Raw genomic sequence first — 19874 nt, 5'->3', positions numbered from 1 at the left:
CAGTTCAGACGCCTTTCGATGTACTCGATTAATCTAATAAATAGCGGAGATGACGTAGGATGCGAGCGGCCAGGGGGCGTTTTTTAGAAAAAAACGTCCGCATGTATTGTTCGCTCGTTCAGACCTAGAGGCGTTAACAGACCGCAAAGAGCGAACGGTCAATTTAAATAGCCAGCCCCTTTTTCTGGACGAGCGAGTGCAAATAGCGTCCGGCTCTGAATGAGGTCCACAATCTCCATACTTGTAAGAGATTACGGATCTGTAGTGGTGCAGATATATATGTACAAATGTCATCAGGTTTCTCTCACGAGAGAGTTACCTTGGAGGTAATTACTGGGACTCTATGCCCCCACGCCACAGAAAAACGTAGGGTAGTTCCATCCTTGGTGCTGCTTGCCAGACGTGGAAAGGACAAAGGGCTGATTCGCATGTAGATGCTAATGAAGTCGCCTGCACAAATTTATGCTAATGCCGCAGCTGCTGGAATTTGTACAGAGACGCCGGCTGGCTGCGTCTCTAATCCGCCGATTTTTGTATTAAGTCGCACAATCAAACATTAGAGCGTTTTTTTGGCTGCACAAAATGTGCGTCGGACAATGGCCCTGATTCAGAGACGGACACTCTGACAGAGCGCTCGCTCTGAATCTGGGCGTTTTTTTTTTTGTGTGCGGCCTTCTGGCCACTCGCATAGCTGTGGATGACCACCCACAGCTATTGCGAGCGACTATCGGGCTTGCGACAAGACCCTTGTGGTAGGGCTCTCTCACTGACATCACTAGTGATGTCAGTGGGGCCGCCCACAAACAGCAAGCGTTCGCTTGGGAACACCTCCGTTTGTGAAGCCACCAGCCGCTGCACGTGCGCAGAGCACACCATCAACCCGCTCGCGAGCGCTCCAGCGCTTGCGAGCGGGTCTGAATCAGGCCCAATGTGCCTACAATGCTATTACAACTGTGCCACGTGACTTGTGACACACCTGCGTCTGAAGAGCCACCCCCTTTAACTCCCAGCAGGCACGGCCACACAGGCTCCATATGTCACGGGTGACGTCATGACATCACCCACGCACTGCATCACTGGGAACGCTAGCCTCTGAAGCCATCGGAGGCTTCCTTAGCATCTGATTACTTCTGAAGCCAGCGTTCCCAGTTGCAGTGGCGAAGCATCGGCCCCAAGCAACCGTGGAGGCCACTAATCTAGGTTGTCACTAACTTTGGTTCTACAGTGTTTCCATAGCCCTGTAGGACAGAAAGTAACTGAAAGCCGCCCGCCGGTTACTGGAAGGTTAGGTTACGGGAATGTGTGTGATGCAGCGGCAGCATCATGCGGCCTTAAATGCTGACAGGCGCAGTGACAGTCGGACCTCGGCCACAACCACTGGACCACCAGGGTTTTTCTGCTGAGGGCAGCCCGGGACTCCAAGTGGTGGGCACATGGCACCCTGCCCCCTGGCCCAGCCCGCCCGACTGCAAGGTATTATGGATGTGATATAGCGGTAGTGGGAGTGTCTATGCTGGCTGTGCAACGGCTTTGCGATTCCATTCATTAGCATATTTTCGCAGCAGACCTACGTGTGTAATTGCAGCTGCGATCGCTATAGCTGAATCTGGCCCATAGTTCATTGAATGGCTCTGGTTAGCATTTTGTTTATTGCCCCCCCCCCCGGATGCTTCTGGAGGAGAGGGCTGACTGGCACACGGGAGTAGGTATATAGTGTGAGTGAATGAGTGAGCGCATGTGTAATAAAAGCCACCAACATTTGGTGTGTGTGTACTGTCGTTATTTTAATATTTGTTTCCACAGTGGGGGTACTAGTGCGAGCGGCCTGCTGACAAATGTCAAAGGGCATGCTTGCTGGTACCTGTAGTTCCACTTTGAAAGACAATATTAACCTTATATTTAATCATGCATGCTTACTCTCCCGGAAGGCGCAGGAGGCTCACGATTTTTCAGGTAACCCCCCCCCCCCCGCACCCCCGGTAGAGTAGGCACTTCTCCCGCACTCCTGCCCACTTCCTAGTGAAGTGGGCAAAAATGGGAGAATTTCCATAGCGATCGGGAGTCGCCGAGTAGGGGGCGGGGTTTAATGACGCGATTCTGTAAGATTCTCGTCATTTGGCCCCACCCCCTATTTAAAATGCACCAATCGGGGATATTTACCGTGAGGGGCGGGGCTTAATGATGCGGCCCGTCCAAGACCCCGCCCTTCAGCTTCTCCTTCTCTGAAAAAAAGAATAAGTAGGTAAGTATGTATTTAACCCATTACCTGGCCTGCACTCAACGCCTCCAGGGGTGCAGGGAAGAGTCCTGAGCTTTCAGCCCAGGACTGGTTAATGTTCGGGAAGGGGACACTTCCCGAGGATTGCCAGCCCTAGGCTGACCAGTTTGGGGCTGGTTAATAGCTGGTTATGCTTTGGGAGGTCTGAGGGGGGGGTACATGTATTTTTTTTTTTATTTAACACCTTAAAGCCCGATTTACACTCAGAAGCATGCACAGATCACAGTGATCATTACATGCTTCTGTTAAACACGTTGCTGACAGGCTATTGTTTTCAGTCCAAATACGACTGAACACACTTGCAAACACGGTTACATACACCACTGGAAATCGCAATTCAGTCATACACGATTCCTAGTACATCTGGGAGTTTATTGGATACAAACTCACTCATGTCTATACGATGTGAATCATGTTCAATACTTGGCCATACAGGATTGTTAAGGTGGGTGCAAACCTGACTGATATATCGGGATGCGGTTAATATCCTGACGATCGGAATGCCGACTGCCGGATTCCTGATCACCGAGAGAACACCGGCACCAGAATCCCGACATGACTGGGGATTCTGACGTCGGAACCTCAGCAGCCGGCATCCCGATCGTAAGGAGACCAGGGCAAGGTAAGCAGGGGGGGTTAGGAGCCCCGGGGGGACTTGGGGTTAGACTATGGGAAGGGGGTGATTAAGGTTAGGCTCCAGACAGGGGGGTTAGGTTCAGGCACCAACAGGGGGAGGTTAGGGTTCGGCACTAAGGGGGGAGGGTTAGGTTTAGGCGCTTCCTGGGAGAGTTAGGGTGTGGGGTAGGGACGGTTAGTGTGAGGGTACAAAAAAGGAGGATTACGGAGTAAATAGGACAGGGGAACAGTACTCACCGTTCCCCCATCGGGATTCCAACCTTTGGGATACCGCTGTCAGTGTACCGACAGCCGGCAACTCCTCCGTCTGTATTTCATACCGATTCCGATATATCGGCAGACTGTGCAGAACATATGTTCTGCATACAGACGACACGAGTTGATATGACTGACGTTACAACTGGATGAGCATTTACATGCGCCCGCCCAGTTGAGCTGTCAGTTGCCTCTGGCCCGTGCAGCAAGGGTACGGGCAGTCGGCTGTGCACCCGTACACACAGCACGATGCACCAATATATCTGCAGATATATAGGGCATCGGCTGTGCAGCACAGCAGCCGCGATATGTCTGTGAACAACATCATTCACACAGACATATCGCTGGTACACACTGCAAGATGCACACACAATGTATCGTCTGTTCTACTGCCGGTATGTCAGCCAGTGTATACCCGGAATCTCAGGTGGCCCGGAAGAGTGGGGAAGTCTGCTAAAATCTGCCAGACATCCGATGCCACGATTAGCTCTGAACCACGTCATCATGGCTGAGCCCCCAATTCACAATGCCGGAATTGTAGTATTATAATTTAGGGGCAGGGCCATAATGATGCGAATGTACCATCACATGCCCCCTGTACTGTCCACTTGGCTGGCACATACCCCCGCATCACTGAGCCCTCGCAGAGTGGCACGTGACTGTCAGGAACCCTCAGCCAGGGTGTCTGCAATTAGCCCCTTTCTTACCCATGAGAGGAGATAGCAGCCTCATGCGTTACATGTTTCTAGTCTTACACATGTTCACTTGAGTTAACAAAGCCCAAACTCATGTGACATATCTGTACATTACGCTGTTCTAGGTAAGAAATGCACTAGTAATAGTTATATGCTGAATGTTCTATGTAACGTTAGATAACGTACAGCGGGAAAGGACAGCAGCTTTTATTTACATGATAATATTTGAAATGCCTGGGAGCCTATTTTTCTTTCTTCACTCCCCCTTCTGTCAAAAGTTGGGTACAGCACTGCTGCCAGGCACTTGTTTCCACTAGCAAGCCGGGTCTAGGCGTTCAGTCAGTCACTGACCTGTCTCCTCTCTATTCCGCTCCTCTCTCTGCCAGCCAGTCACTGACCTGTTTCCTCTCTATTCCGCTCCCAGCCAGCCAGTCACTGACCTGTCTCCTCTCTATTCCGCTCCCAGCCAGCCAGTCACTGACCTGTCTCCTCTCTATTCCGCTCCCAGCCAGCCAGTCACTGACCTGTCTCCTCTCTATTCCGCTCCCAGCCAGCCAGTCACTGACCTGTCTCCTCTCTATTCCGCTCCCAGCCAGCCAGTCACTGACCTGTCTCCTCTCTATTCCGCTCCCAGCCAGCCAGTCACTGACCTGTCTCCTCTCTATTCCGCTCCCAGCCAGCCAGTCACTGACCTGTCTCCTCTCTATTCCGCTCCCAGCCAGCCAGTCACTGACCTGTCTCCTCTCTATTCCGCTCCCAGCCAGCCAGTCACTGACCTGTCTCCTCTCTATTCCGCTCCCAGCCAGCCAGTCACTGACCTGTCTCCTCTCTATTCCGCTCCCAGCCAGCCAGTCACTGACCTGTCTCCTCTCTATTCCACTCCCAGCCAGCCAGTCACTGACCTGTCTCCTCTCTATTCCGCTCCCAGCCAGCCAGTCACTGACCTGTCTCCTCTCTATTCCGCTCCCAGCCAGCCACTGACCTGTCTCCTCTCTATTCCGCTCCCAGCCAGTCACTGACCTGTCTCCTCTCTATTCCGCTCCCAGCCAGCCAGTCACTGACCTGTCTCCTCTCTATTCCGCTCCCAGCCAGCCAGTCACTGACCTGTCTCCTCTCTATTCCGCTCCCAGCCAGCCAGTCACTGACCTGTCTCCTCTCTATTCCGCTCCCAGCCAGCCAGTCACTGACCTGTCTCCTCTCTATTCCGCTCCCAGCCAGCCAGTCACTGACCTGTCTCCTCTCTATTCCGCTCCCAGCCAGCCAGTCACTGACCTGTCTCCTCTCTATTCCGCTCCCAGCCAGCCAGTCACTGACCTGTCTCCTCTCTATTCCGCTCCCAGCCAGCCAGTCACTGACCTGTCTCCTCTCTATTCCGCTCCCAGCCAGCCAGTCACTGACCTGTCTCCTCTCTATTCCGCTCCCAGCCAGCCAGTCACTGACCTGTCTCCTCTCTATTCCGCTCTCAGCCAGCCAGTCAGTCACTGACATGTCTCTTTTCTATTCAGCTCCCAGCCAGTCAGTCACTGACATGTCTCCTCTCTCCTCCACTCTCAGCCAGTCAGTCACTAACATGTCTCCTCTCCCCTCCACTCTCAGCCAGTCACTGACATGTATCCTCTCCCCTCCACTCTCAGCCAGTCACTGACATGTCTCCTCTCTCCTCCACTCTCAGCCAGTCACTGACATGTCTCCTCTCCCCTCCACTCTCAGCCAGTCACTGACATGTCTCCTCTCTCCTCCACTCTCAGCCAGTCACTGACATGTCTCCTCTCCCCTCCACTCTCAGCCAGTCACTGACATGTCTCCTCTCTCCTCCACTCTCAGCCAGTCACTGACATGTCTCCTCTCCCCTCCACTCTCAGCCAGTCACTGACCTGTCTCCTCTCTCCTCCGCTCTCAGCCAGTCACTGACATGTCTCCTCTCTCCTCCTCTCCCAGCCAGTCACTGACATGTCTCCTCTCTCCTCCGCTCTCAGCCAGTCACTGACATGTCTCCTCTCTCCTCCGCTCTCAGCCAGTCACTGACCTGTCTCCTCTCCCCTCCGCTCTCAGCCAGTCACTGACATGTCTCCTCTCCCCTCCGCTCTCAGCCAGTCACTGACATGTCTCCTCTCTCCTCCGCTCTCAGCCAGTCACTGACATGTCTCCTCTCTCCTCCGCTCTCAGCCAGTCACTGACATGTCTCCTCTCCCCTCTACTCCCAGCCAGTCACTGACATGTCTCCTCTCCCCTCTACTCTCAGCCAGTCACTGACATGTCTCCTCTCCCCTCCACTCTCAGCCAGTCACTGACCTGTCTCCTCTCCCCTCCACTCTCAGCCAGTCACTGACCTGTCTCCTCTCACCTCCACTCTCAGCAAGTCACTGACCTGTCTCCTCTCTCCTCCACTCTCAGCCAGTCACTGACCTGTCTCCTCTCTCCTCCACTCTCAGCCAGTCACTGACCTGTCTCCTCTCTCCTCCACTCTCAGCCAGTCACTGACATGTCTCCTCTCTCCTCCACTCTCAGCCAGTCACTGACCTGTCTCCTCTCTCCTCCACTCTCAGCCAGTCACTGACCTGTCTCCTCTCTCCTCCACTCTCAGCCAGTCACTGACATGTCTCCTCTCTCCTCCACTCTCAGCCAGTCACTGACAGGTCTCCTCTCTCCTCCACTCTCAGCCAGTCACTGACACGTCTCCTATCCCCTCCACTCTCAGCCAGTCACTGACACGTCTCCTCTCCCCTCCACTCTCAGCCAACCACTGACATGTCTCCTCTCTCCTCCACTCCCAGCCAACCACTGACATGTCTCCTCTCCCCTCCACTCTCAGCCAACCACTGACATGTCTCCTCTCTCCTCCACTCTCAGCCAGTCACTGACATGTCTCCTCTCTCCTCCACTCTCAGCCAGTCACTGACATGTCTCCTCTCTCCTCCACTCTCAGCCAGTCACTGACCTGTCTCCTCTCTCCTCCACTCTCAGCCAGTCACTGACATGTCTCCTCTCTCCTCCACTCTCAGCCAGTCACTGACATGTCTCCTATCCCCTCCACTCTCAGCCAGTCACTGACACGTCTCCTATCCCCTCCACTCTCAGCCAGTCACTGACCTGTCTCCTATCCCCTCCACTCTCAGCCAGTCACTGACCTGTCTCCTCTCCCCTCCACTCTCAGCCAGTCACTCACATGTCTCCTCTCCCCTCCACTTTCAGCCAGTCACTGACATGTCTCCTCTCCCCTCCACTTTCAGCCAGGCACTGACATGTCTCCTCTCCAGGGGCGTATCTTCCTATTGGCGAGGATGGCACTGCTCTAGCGTGTCCGTAGCCAAATCTAACTAATGCAGCCTTCGGATGGACATAGGAAGCCGATGGTTAGCAATCATCACAAACCCAACATCGAATGGTCAGAAGTAATTTAACTTGCCAGAATATATTTGGAGTGGGAAGAAACAGAACCACCCAGAGGAAACGCACCCAAAAACGCAAACATGAGAAGAACATACAAACTCCACACATATAGAGCCATGACTGGAAATTGAATATACGATCTCAGTGCTGCAAATCAGCAATGCTAACCACTACGCCATCCATTCTGAGTCTGGAAACCCCATCAGTGACTTTTGAATCTCCTTACAATGTGCTTAATAGATAATTATATCACAAATACACTATCAGTCAGAACACTTAGAACAATTGGCCGCAAGGTTTCCCTGCAAAATTTAACGCAGGTATAGTGACCAATTTTCTATCACTGCGGTTATGCACTCTTAAATATCCGCGGTATCCAACAGAAAAAAATATTGGTTATTTTTTTTCCAGGCAAAACCCCCCACTGGAAATTAAAAAAACAAAATTGAGGAACAGCCTGTACGTAAAAAAAAAAAAAAATATTTTAATTTTTTTTTAAATGCATTGTATGGCTGTTTTGTGCCAAAGAATGAATGCAAGAAAAATGCAAAAAAAAAGTAGAAAAAAAACGTTATTCTGTGGTAATTTCAGGCAAATTAAAAAAATATATATAAATATATAAAAAAAAAAACATAATAAAGTAATTTTTTGTTTAAATAATTACATTTGGGGGTGCAGAAATTTTAAAAAAATTTGATTATGTAGCCATTTGAGGCCATTATTGGCTTTACCAACCCACATGTAATTATTGGACTAATTAAGCTATTTGGAAACTTCCAATTTCTTAATTAATCTTTATAGGGGGTGTCTTAGGGGTTCTAAAGCAAGTCCTGACAATTAATCCGTAAAATAAAAATTTTAGGAAAAATTGGACCTGCTCTGAAGCTGTTAGAAAAACTTGCAATAATATTCTCGCAGGCATTTGAATAGGAAAAACCTGACGGCTGTGGGAAAATAACCCACAGGTTTTATTATATTTCTCCCGCAATTGAATATGCCCCTTAATGTCTCAATGTTCTCTGAAATTAAAGCATCAAAAAAAAAAACAATTTAAATCAGTCATTTTGGTAAGAAAATTTACATAAAAACGGTGTATTATGGCGTTAATATATGTTTTAGAGAGGTATATTAAAATATTTAAGAAATGTTTAAAACCTATAAAAGGTTATATATTATGTAAGGAGGAAGGAAGTGATATGAATAGCAGAAGGTACTATATGACCAGTCTGTAACTGCAGCCAGATTTTGGGTGGCTTAATCACCCCACAGCGGTGGAAGCATGTGGGCCTATATTCATGGGGGGCCTGGAGCTGCAGCTCTACCCATCCCATTGGTTGTAACATATGCCCAATTTGTGGCTCACTCAGCATAAGCCTCAAAATCATCATGCAGTACCAAGCCTTTACCACCAGATGTCTCTGCTCTGAAACCTATTTCAGACTGTAAAGCAGTTCCATGATCCGCCCAGCAGATGTCAGCAGCATTATAGATTTAAGGTGCTGCAACAAAACTGTTTGGAACACAGGAAGTTCTCTTTCAGCCATCTTGGAGCCTGGCTATTTTTTCAAAGCTTTTTAATACAATCGTTATTATAATAATTTTTTTTTTTAATTACTTTATAATAATAATAAAAAAATATTATTGTTACATTACATTAACATATATATTTTTTTTCTTTTCGCTTCTGATCCTCATTTATGATTTCACAACAGTAAGGGTGCTTTTTCCTTAATTTATGCACCTCTCATTACAGCAGTCCTGGTCTCTGTTCCTGCATCACACTGGCCAACTCTCCCGCAATGCCCACCAGCGCGCGCTTACAGTCCAAAAGTGGACGGTTTGGAAGGGGTTCGATGACGCGATTCGACCAATTCACGTAAGTATTCACGCTTAGCGATCAGCCACGCGATATATGTCGTCCTGACATCACAGTTGGGCAGGCATTTGTCTGCCCAGCTGTGATGCATACTTGCCTACACTCCTGGAAGTTGCAGGAGGCTCATAGATTTTCGGGTAGCCCCTCGCATCCCTGGAAGTGTAGGCACTTCTCCCGCTTACCACCTACTTCCTAGTGAAGTGGGCAGAATGGAGAGAGAGGTGGGGCCTAATTACGTAATTCTATGATAATCACATCATTTGCCCCATCCCCTATTAAAATGTGCGCAATTCTTTTTTTTTTTACCATGATGGGGCGTGGCCTAATGACGCAAATGGTCCAGCCCCACCCCATCACTGCTAGACTGCTGCCTCTCCCCGGCCTTCTCCTCGGAAGGGCAGATTTTAAAGACCCCACGTATGCTGTGATGTCAGTCCCATCAGCAAGTGTACGAGCATTCGGCAGACCACCCGTACACACAGCCAGATAAGCCAATATATGTGCAGATATATCGGCCATCGGTTGTGCTGCACAGCTGAAGCAACATCAGGGGTACACACCCGCCAACCGCACTTGCCATATATATCAGCGATTAGTGTGTACCCTGTTTAGTGTTAGGCTGCGGCAGTGGAGGGTTAGGCTGAGCCTGCTGGAGTAGAGGGTTAGGCTGTGGGAACAATGGTTAGTGTTAGACTGCAGAAGAGAAGGGTTAGGCTGTGCCAGTGGACAGTTGGGTTTAAGTTGCGGGAGGGGAGGGTTAGGTTTAAGCTGCAGGAGGAGAGGGTTGAGGCTGTGGGAGCAGAAGGCTAGTGTTATGCTGAGGTATTGGAGGGTTAGGCTGAGGCTGCTGGAGGGGATGGTTAGGGTTAGGCTGTTAGAGGAGAGTGTTCGGATTAGGCACTTAAGGGAGCGTTAGGGTTAGGCTGTGGGAGCGGAGGGTTAGGCTGTGGAAGGGGAGGGTTAAGGTTAGACTGCAGGAGGGAAGGGTTAGTTTTAGGTTGTGGGAGTGGAGAGATACGGTTAGGCTGTGGGACGGTTCGGCACTAGGGGAGAGTTAAGTTGCGGGAGTAGAGTGTTAGGGTTAGGCTGTAGGTGGGGAGGGTTAGGCTGCAGAAGCAGAGGGTTAGGCTGCTAGAGGGGAGGGTTAAGGTTAGGCACTAGGGGGAGGGCTTAACAGCTAGAGGGGAGGGTTAGGTTTAGGTTGTGGGAGGGGAAGATTAGGGTTAGGCACTAGGGGGAGTGTTAGAGTTAAGCTGCGGGAGAGGAGGGTTAGGAAGTCATCATCACCTGACCACTGGACCCGGGAGACACAGCTGGAGCTACCGGACCTGTGGTTTGGCTCTGACAATGTGTGGTGGATTGGAGTCTGCTGCTTAGTAATTCTTGTTTTATCAACGCCCAGGTCTTTAAATTTACATTGCAGGCATTCTACTGCAGTCTCAAGTCCATGCACGAGCCGAAGAGCCTTTGTCTAGGTCTTGATTTATATACTATAGTCTGGGTGTTGGCTTTCCGGGCATTAAACCCATATTCGTTACAAGCTGGGTATCAAGCACTGATTGGTACAACATAGCATGAACCATTCTTATGTCTTGCACATGCTCTGTAAGCACTAACATTTACTCACAGTAATACAGTTATGAGGTGTCCGAAAATGTCTGGAGATTACACTCTGTTTCAAAGCCCCTTTGTGTAGAATACGGACATCTCAGTAACCCATAACGCTTAGCATCTCTACACATCTTACAATGGTCATCCCACTGGATGGTGGCTGTCTGCTGCTAGCACCATATAAGGTATGAATGGCTCATTATAGATCTACTAATGACAGGTACAAGTTGGCCCCTCAATATATGTCTTGTCTCACCCCAAAGGTGAATCTGACCAGTTTATGCATAGACTAGAACTACATGAATACAATGTTCTTTTTCAAACCCCAATGGGGCCTAGCACAGATTGTGTGTTACAACTTATATGCCTATGTAGAAATTATTTAACCTGCGGGTTACACAAGGAGCATAGCAGGCCCCTGTGTGATGATTGTGGAGTCAGGGAAGACCTGTTCCATCGTTAGCCTGTCCCATAGAGATACTGTGGAGCAGGATTGCATTCTCTCAGCATTTACGGTTTCTACTTTCAGCTGTAACCCATAAAAGATCTGATAGAGTGTAGGGAGTGATCCAGGGGGCTGCAGCACCCCCTCCCCCGTGCAGTGGGTCCCATCCATACCTGGTCACCACAGTGCCATCTTTCTGTGGATATATTTGGAAAGATGGCACAGGAGACAGCAAAGTCTTTTGTTAGTTCCTGACGCAAGTATAACGGACAGCTGTCACACGGGCACAGATAACGTATCGGTCCTGAGTGCAGGTTGTGTGGCGCGGTGCCGCTCCTGGACCAATTTAGAATACGCCACTGGAGTAATGTGTTCTTTCAGTTACCAGAATTCTGACTGTCAGGAAGACGCTGTCGGCATCTTGACTGTCGGTATCCCGTACCCAACCCATATTCAATATATAGCACTTATTCTTGTCAGGGCCGAAACTAGGATTTTTGTCACCAGGGGCAAGACAGTAATTTGGCGCCCCCCCCCCTGGAAACCCCCCCTGCAGCAGTGCCCCTATAGTAATGTCCCCTGAGGTAATGCCCCTGTAGTAGTGCCCGTATAGTAATGTCCCTGTAGTAGTGCCCATATGATAATGCCCCATAGCAATGCCCCTGTAGTAGTGCCCATATTGTAGTGCCCCCATAGTAATGCCCATATGTTAATACCCCCATAGTAATGCCCCTGTAGAGCCCATGCTCTTATATTAATGCCCTTGTGGTAATGCCCATGCCCCCATAATAATGCCCCTGTGGTAATGCCTCTGTATTGCCCATGCCCCAATAGTAATGCCCCTGTAGTGCTCATGCCCCAATAGTAATGCTCCTGTAGTGCCCATGCCCCCATAGTAATGCCCCTGTGGTAATGCCCATGCCCCATAGTAAAACCCCTGTGGTAATTCCCATGCGCCCATAATAATGCCCCCGTAGTGCTCATGCCCCATTAGTAATGCCCCTTATAGTCCATGCCCCCATAATAATGCCCCTGTGGTAATGCCCATGCCCCCATAGTAATGCCCCTCTGATAATGCCCATGCCCCCATAATAATGCCCCTGTAGTGCAGCTTATTAAAAAAAAAAAATATTTACCTGGAACCCAGCTCCTGCATCCAGCGTCGCGTCCGGTCCGCCGGCTGCTCCTCGGAACTATGGGGGAGACATCATGACGTCTCCCCCATAGTGCCTGTGTGGAGAGCCGGAAGCTGGAGTTCGGGAGAGAACTCCAGCCTCCGGCTACACCGCGTCGCTGCAGAGAAGGAGCCGGGCACCTGCTGGTAATAAATATTACCAGCGGACGTCCGGCTTGGAGCCTCTCTGCAGCGCTGGGCTGGAGGTCACTGGCACCGGGTACAGCGGCGCACCCGGTGCACGTGCACCTCCAGCCCCCCCTAGTTGCAGCCCTGTTCTTGTGCATCACAAGAGTAAGCCTGCAGGCAGGGCCCTCTTCCCTCTCTATGGGCGGGATGCAGCAAAGGGAGAAATGCGGTCAGACCCTGAAAATGTGGGTGTGACCACATTTGTCATATACGCCAAACCTCAGAATGCGATGCAGTGGCCGGGAACTTCCTGTAGCAGGATGAGGTGTTAGACGACGTCATGAATGTCTTCTTGAGAACAGTCAGATGAGGCTCCTGGCTTGATCTGTCGGTGGCATAGGGCAGTGACGTGCAGTGAGGTAAATGGCTGGGGAGGCACTGGCTAGTATCAGAGCCAGAGATACACGTACATACAGTATATGAACCCAAGGGTGCATGTGGGCATTATACAAAGGTGCAGCTGTATATGGTGCTGGAAATTTGGTGAGGTGTGGGGGAAAAGGTAGACAGGGGAGGCAGTGCCTCACCTGCCATACACGTTTTACTCCAGAGTTTTGACTATAATGATTAGAATAATACAAAGAAGATAATATAACAATTTTTCTTAGAACTTTTATAGTCAAAACTCTGGAGTATACCTAAGTATGACAGGAGAGGCTCTGCCTCACCTCACCGCACATTACTGGAGTAGGACGTTTGACAGTGATTTTCTGGGGGTTTTCTTCCGCCCATTATACAATTGTTTTACAGAATTCGGATAAGGGCTTCCCTGTTCCCTTTGTATTGTGAGCACCAGACCAGTTAGATAGTGGTGGATACTGGGGATGATTTGGAGCCTGGATTCGGTTTGTGTGCGAGCGCGGAGTCGGGCTTGTTACATTCCTCGTAATGGAAACACGGCTTTCCCAGCGCTCCGCATTCAAATTCGCAGCCGTCAACGTCTGATGAGTTCTTGAAGGGATCTGCAGAGACTTTCCGGGATTGCTGCTGGCTTTGCGAGCTCCAAAATGTACATAAGCTTCTCCCTTTTTAATTTAGAGCCTGCTGTAATGAGAATGCCTCTTATTGCCACTCTGTGGGTTGCCAAACTGTAGGGAATCTGCATCAGCATTAATGTTATTTCTAAATATTGTTTCATTTATAAAAAGGCTCAATAAGAGCCTGATACAGAGGTGTACGCTAATGTCGTTGCTGCGTCTGTGTACGTACATACTGTGCCAAAATATGCAAATGTCGCAGACTCCGGGAGATGTATGGAGACGTTCCCCGAATGCAGAAAGATTGCAGGGGGGGAGGGGGCGTTTTAAGAGAGATGGGGCAAATACGCAGCCTCCGTCAGGGCCCCCTCCTCTCTGTCAATGCAACCTACTGTGCATGCTCGGGTCTCCGGGACAATGGCGTCCGCGTCTTTTTCCCGGGGACATCCTTTCTGCGCAAGCGCGAGTCACAGGGAAAATGGCCGCTGCCGCAGAGCAGCACACCTGAGTTTACGGACAGGTAAGTATAACTGAATATGGGTGCAGGGTGGGTCCCCATTATAAATACGTCCCCCGGGGGGGTGTTTATAGCAAACTGCGCGCACGTCGTGACCAGGGAGCAGTCATTAGTGATTCTGAGTACGTGTCTCCGTTGCTTCTCATGTACGGCTGAGTGGGCATTACTGGAGGGCAGCGGTTGGCAGGTGGGGAGAAGCATCCCGTGAGTGCGCTGTGGGTGCGCCCTTTTCAGTGGTGAGCGCATACTTGCCAATTTCAGCAAGTCCAAGTCCGGGACAGGAGGAGACAGGTGGGAGGGACAGAGGCGGAACATCACTATTAAGCGTCATCACAGCCCCGCCCCCTCGATGGTTTGCCGGTATTCCCAGGATTTGTGCGGGAGAAATGGGATGAAGCAACGTAGATCAGGTCATCGCAGCCCCGCCCCCTGTGAGGGTTTGTCAATATTAATGTCTTTATAACGCTGGGGACGGGGCCGCGATGATGTAATTCATAGCGATTTGCATCCCACTCACTTCACAGTCAGCCAGCGGGATGCGGGGGATTTGCCCACTTTACCAGGAGTGACTCCCCCAAATTCGGGAGTTTCCCGGAACTACTAGGAGAGAGGGAAAGTATGGGTGAGCGTACGCAGTCGGAATCATGCACCAAGGATGGGGCTGGTGTAATTGTGTTATATTTCCGGTACTTATGCTTGGAGAGGTGGGTGACACCAAAATGCCGGCTCCTCTGCAGTGACAGTGTGACATTCTCCTGCAGCACCCGGCTCCTGTCACAGAGGAGGAGCAGACAGTGCAGATTGCCCAGTCTCCTGCTGGGCTGCCCCCGGAGTGATGTTTTCGGGATCCCCCGCGATGTCACGCTGTCCCTTTATTAAGGCCATGTCCTCTTTTCGGCTTGGCTCGCACCAATGTATGTAGAGTGCGCACCAGGTGTAGGGGTGGCCATAGGGGTGGTTACCACTGAAGGTGATTTTGCAAGTTGCCATCGATGGTAACTAACTATGCAATCGACGAACATCGAAGGTTTCAACAACCAATTATCATTCCTGTTCTTTTCCTGACTGGCCCGTGGGCCAATCAGAACATGGGAGTGGGGCTTTGCGGGTGTATGTGTCCTGGCACCTTGCAAAAAAATAAAAAAACAAAATAGTTGATTATGCTTTACCATTGATGAAGGGAAACCATCTGGTTCTCCCCATCGATGGTAAAAGCATATGACATCGGCCATGAATCATCAATGATGGCATATAATGGGGCATGTGTAGGGGAATGATGGCATATAATGGGGAATGTGGAGGGGAATGATGGCATATAATGGGGTATGTGGAGGGGAATAAGGGCATATAATCGGGCATGTGGAGGGGAATGATGGCATATAATGGGGCATGTGGAAGGGAATGATGGCATATAATGGGGCATGTGGAGGGGAATGATGGCATATAAAGGGGGCATGTGGAGGGGAAAGATGGCATATAATGGGGAATGTGGAGGGGAATGATGGCATATAATGGGGCATGTGGAGGGGAATGAGGGCATATAATGGGGCATGTGGAGGGGAATGAGGGCATATAATCGGGCATGTGGAGGGGAATGAGGGCATATAATGGGGCATGTGGAAGGGAATGATGGCATATAATGGGGCATGTGGAGGGGAAAGATGGCATATAAAGGGGGCATGTGGAGGGGAAAGATGGCATATAATGGGGCATGTGGAGGGGAATGATGGCATATAATGGGGCATGAGGAGGGAAATGATGGCATATAATGGGGCATGAGGGGAATGATGGCATATAAAGGGGGCATGTGGAGGGGAATGATGGCATATAATGGGGCATGTGGAGGGGAATGATGGCATATATTGGGGCATGTGGAGGGGAATGATGGCATATATTGGGGCATGTGGAGGTGAATGATGGCATATATTGGGGCATGTGGAGGGGAATGATGGCATATAATGGGGTATGTGGAGGGGAATGATGGCATATAATGGGGCATGTGGAGGGGAATGATGGCATATAATGGGGCATGTGGAAGGGAATGATGGCATATAATGGGGCATGTGGAAGGGAATGATGGCATATAATGGGGCATGTGGAGTACATGGCACAAAGGGATATGAATAGGGCTCTGCAGTGCTGGCATATAAAGTGGCATTCGTGAGCTCTGATGATTATCCTGTTTTGGCCATGACCCATGACCCCTTGCACAGGAATATGAATATAGTAGCCTGGTAAACCTGTTCCGACGTCTGGTGACATCTGGCCACGATATTCTCTGTGCGGACTCTGATTAATAACAGTTTGCTATGTCCCCTCAGAGGAGATGAGTCTCATTCTCCATAGCAACGAGACCACGTGACGAGGAAGTGACAGAGGCGGCCGACGATTGGCTGCCAGGGAGCGCGCGAGAGCCGGCGAGAGCTACGACCTTGGCTGGTTATAAACAAACCTGGAGGCTGGGTCGGTCGGGACTACATCTCCCGGCGTGCAGCGCGGTTACTGTGCGCGTCGTGCTCGAGCATGCCCGCGGAGGGCTTCGAGATTGGCTGTCGCTTCCTCGTGCGATGGGCGTCATGGTGACGCTGCCAGGCAACCTGGGGAGGAGGGAGGTGACAATAAGAGAGCGGCCGGGCGGGCGGAGGAGCTGAGCGGCTGCCGGACACCGAGAGCGGGAGCAGGTGAGGGTCAGAGATGGGGAGTGAGCCCGTTACCCGCCACGCGATATGTCCACTCCCCTGTCACCCTTGACACCCACTCCCCTGTCACCCTTTACACCCACTCCCCTGTCACCCCGTACAGCGCCTGACACCTTCTCCCCAGTGCATGTGGTACCTGTCACCTGTGCGCCCATGTATCACCTGATACCCCCTCTCCTGTCACCCCGTGCAGCGCCTGTTACCAAATGCATTTGTATAGGACCTGGCAACCCCCTACTAACATTCTATGTGCCCATATAGTACCTGACACCCTCTCCTGTCACCCTGTGTGCCCATATAGTACCTGACACCCTCTCCTGTCACCCTGTGTGCTCATATAGTACCTGACACCTTCTCCTGTCACCCTGTGTGCTCATATAGTACCTGTCACCCTGTGTGCTCATATAGTACCTGTCACCCTGTGTGCTCATATAGTACCTGTCACCCTGTGTGCTCATATAGTACCTGTCACCCTGTGTGCTCATATAGTACCTGACACCCTCTCCTGTCACCCTGTGTGCTCATATAGTACCTGACACCCTCTCCTGTCACCCTGTGTGCTCATATAGTACCTGACACCCTCTCCTGTCACCCTGTGTGCTCATATAGTACCTGACACCCTCTCCTGTCACCCTGTGTGCTCATATAGTACCTGACACCCTCTCCTGTCACCCTGTGTGCTCATATAGTACCTGACACCCTCTCCTGTCACCCTGTGTGCTCATATAGTACCCGACACACTCTCCTGTCACCCTGTGTGCTCATATAGTACCCGACACACTCTCCTGTCACCCTGTGTGCTCATATAGTACCTGACACCCTCTCCTGTCACCCTGTGTGGTCATATAGTACCTGACACCCTCTGTCACCCTGTGTGCTCATATAGTACCTGACACCCTCTCCTGTCACCCTGTGTGCTCATATAGTACCTGACACCCTCTCCTGTCACCCTGTGTGCTCATATAGTACCTGACACCCTGTGTGCTCATATAGTACCTGTCACCCTGTGTGCTCATATAGTACCTGTCACCCTGTGTGCTCATATAGTACCTGTCACCCTGTGTGCTCATATAGTACCTGTCACCCTGTGTGCTCATATAGTACCTGACACCCTCTCCTGTCACCCTGTGTGCTCATATAGTACCTGACACCCTCTCCTGTCACCCTGTGTGCTCATATAGTACCTGACACCCTCTCCTGTCACCCTGTGTGCTCATATAGTACCTGACACCCTCTCCTGTCACCCTGTGTGCTCATATAGTACCTGACACCCTCTCCTGTCACCCTGTGTGCTCATATAGTACCTGACACCCTCTCCTGTCACCCTGTGTGCTCATATAGTACCTGACACCCTCTGTCACCCTGTGTGCTCATATAGTACCTGACACCCTCTCCTGTCACCCTGTGTGCTCATATAGTACCTGACACCCTCTCCTGTCACCCTGTGTGCTCATATAGTACCTGACACCCTCTCCTGTCACCCTGTGTGCTCATATAGTACCTGACACCTTCTCCTGTCACCCTGTGTGCTCATATAGTACCTGACACCCTCTCCTGTCACCCTGTGTGCTCATATAGTACCTGACACCTTCTCCTGTCACCCTGTGTGCTCATATAGTACCTGACACCCTCTCCTGTCACCCTGTGTGCTCATATAGTACCTGACACCCTCTCCTGTCACCCTGTGTGCTCATATAGTACCTGACACCCTCTCCTGTCACCCTGTGTGCTCATATAGTACCTGACACCCTCTCCTGTCACCCTGTGTGCTCATATAGTACCTGACACCCTCTCCTGTCACCCTGTGTGCTCATATAGTACCTGACACCCTCTCCTGTCACCCTGTGTGCTCATATAGTACCCGACACACTCTCCTGTCACCCTGTGTGCTCATATAGTACCCGACACACTCTCCTGTCACCCTGTGTGCTCATATAGTACCTGACACCCTCTCCTGTCACCCTGTGTGCTCATATAGTACCTGACACCCTCTCCTGTCACCCTGTGTGCTCATATAGTACCTGACACCTTCTCCTGTCACCCTGTGTGCTCATATAGTACCTGACACCCTCTCCTGTCACCCTGTGTGCTCATATAGTACCTGACACCTTCTCCTGTCACCCTGTGTGCTCATATAGTACCTTACACCTTCTCCTGTCACCCTGTGTGCTCATATAGTACCTGTCACCCTGTGTGCTCATATAGTACCTGACACCTTCTCCTGTCACCCTGTGTGCTCATATAGTACCTGACACCTTCTCCTGTCACCCTGTGTGCTCATATAGTACCTGTCACCCTGTGTGCTCATATAGTACCTGTCACCTTCTCCTGTCACCCTGTGTGCTCATATAGTACTTGACACCCTCTCCTGTCACCCTGTGTGCTCATATAGTACCTGACACCCTCTCCTGTCACCCTGTGTGCTCATATAGTACCTGACACCCTCTCCTGTCACCCTGTGTGCTCATATAGTACCTGTCACCCTCTCCTGTCACCCTGTGTGCTCATATAGTACCTGTCACCCTCTCCTGTCACCCTGTGTGCTCATATAGCACCTGACACCTTCTCCTGTCACCCTGTGTGCTCATATAGTACCTGACACCTTCTCCTGTCACCCTGTGTGCTCATATAGTACCTGACACCCTCTCCTGTCACCCTGTGTGCTCATATAGTACCTGACACCCTCTCCTGTCACCCTGTGTGCTCATATAGTACCTGACACCCTCTCCTGTCACCCTGTGTGCTCATATAGTACCTGACACCCTCTCCTGTCACCCTGTGTGCTCATATAGTACCTGACACCCTGTGTGCTCATATAGTACCTGACACCCTCTCCTGTCACCCTGTGTGCTCATATAGTACCTGACACCTTCTCCTGTCACCCTGTGTGCTCATATAGTACCTGACACCCTCTCCTGTCACCCTGTGTGCTCATATAGTACCTGACACCTTCTCCTGTCTCCCTGTGTGCTCATATAGTACCTGACACCCTCTCCTGTCACCCTGTGTGCTCATATAGTACCTGACACCCTTTCCTGTCACCCTGTGTGGTCATATAGTACCTGACACCCTCTGTCACCCTGTGTGCTCATATAGTACCTGTCACCCTCTCCTGTCACCCTGTGTGCTCAT

This window comes from Taudactylus pleione, unplaced genomic scaffold, assembly GCF_031769625.1.
Source record: "Taudactylus pleione unplaced genomic scaffold, aTauple2 ptg001958l, whole genome shotgun sequence".
NCBI classification, from domain to species: Eukaryota; Metazoa; Chordata; class Amphibia; order Anura; family Myobatrachidae; genus Taudactylus; species Taudactylus pleione.
The sequence above is the reverse complement of the archived record's forward strand: the minus strand, read 5'-3'. Positions refer to the sequence as shown.